A 408-nucleotide genomic window follows, 5' to 3' on the forward strand; every position below is an offset into this window, starting at 1 on the left:
CGGTTCAATGTTTAGTCCAGTGTCGCGACTTCGACGAGATGTCTTGGCCTGGATCAGTCAACGAAGCGGCGAGCTGCTGCTGAATTAGCGCAATAGTCGGGGCGCCTCTGCTGGGTCGACGTAGCCGTTGACTTGCCGCCGGGGCAAGATCAGGACCGCCAACCTCTTCTCAAGTATGTAGGGCTGACCCTTGGCGGCGTTCTTCCCAAAACCGCCGCCGCCCAGCAGGGTTGCAGTGCGGTGTCTCTAACAGCCGGAGCCTGGAAGAAGAGGGTATTTGTTAGTATTTTAAGATTAAACTTAAAATTAAAACTTAAGTAAAAGGTTAACTTAAAATTATAGGGGATGCGAGATCCCATATAAAATTAGCTTAAGTTTAAGATAAGATTAAAATTAAACTTAAGAACT

Source organism: Macrobrachium nipponense, chromosome 39, assembly GCF_015104395.2.
Source record: "Macrobrachium nipponense isolate FS-2020 chromosome 39, ASM1510439v2, whole genome shotgun sequence".
Lineage (NCBI taxonomy): Eukaryota > Metazoa > Arthropoda > Malacostraca > Decapoda > Palaemonidae > Macrobrachium > Macrobrachium nipponense.